This window comes from Cystoisospora suis (genome assembly GCF_002600585.1).
Source record: "Cystoisospora suis strain Wien I chromosome Unknown contig_4498, whole genome shotgun sequence".
NCBI classification, from domain to species: domain Eukaryota; phylum Apicomplexa; class Conoidasida; order Eucoccidiorida; family Sarcocystidae; genus Cystoisospora; species Cystoisospora suis.
In genome coordinates, this window is record NW_027157290.1 from 1 (window position 1) to 302 (window position 302).

A 302-nucleotide genomic window follows, 5' to 3' on the forward strand; every position below is an offset into this window, starting at 1 on the left:
AAAATACAGAAATACAGATAGGAGAGATACCAGGAAAGATCAAGGCGTGTTCATACGCTCAAACCGGGGGGGAGTCAAGGACGTAGGAAACACTGTACGAGGACACTTGAGTGATCCACCTGGCTGATCTCTCCTTTTCTGTAGAATGAAAAGTAGAAGAAGAAGAATGCGAAGAGGAAGAAAGACATTGCATCCTCGTCACAATCGCCACCGAGGTTTCGCCGCATTCCCTTTGTTGAAATTTGGAGTGGGAGAAGGCGCTCTGATAAATCGACAGACACCACAGCCGGTTGGGGGAATGA

At 47.7% G+C, this 302-nt stretch overlaps 1 protein-coding gene across 1 annotated transcript in view; it reads right to left on the minus strand.

Annotated features, from left to right (window-relative positions):
• Positions 1-42: 42 nt before the first annotated feature.
• Positions 43-302, minus strand: part of CSUI_008159 (uncharacterized protein) — a 5305-nt gene continuing 5045 nt past the window's right edge. The window contains exon 5 of the mRNA XM_068068296.1: positions 43-262. The gene's annotated coding sequence lies outside the window, so the exon portion shown is untranslated. The remainder of the gene's footprint in view (positions 263-302) is intronic.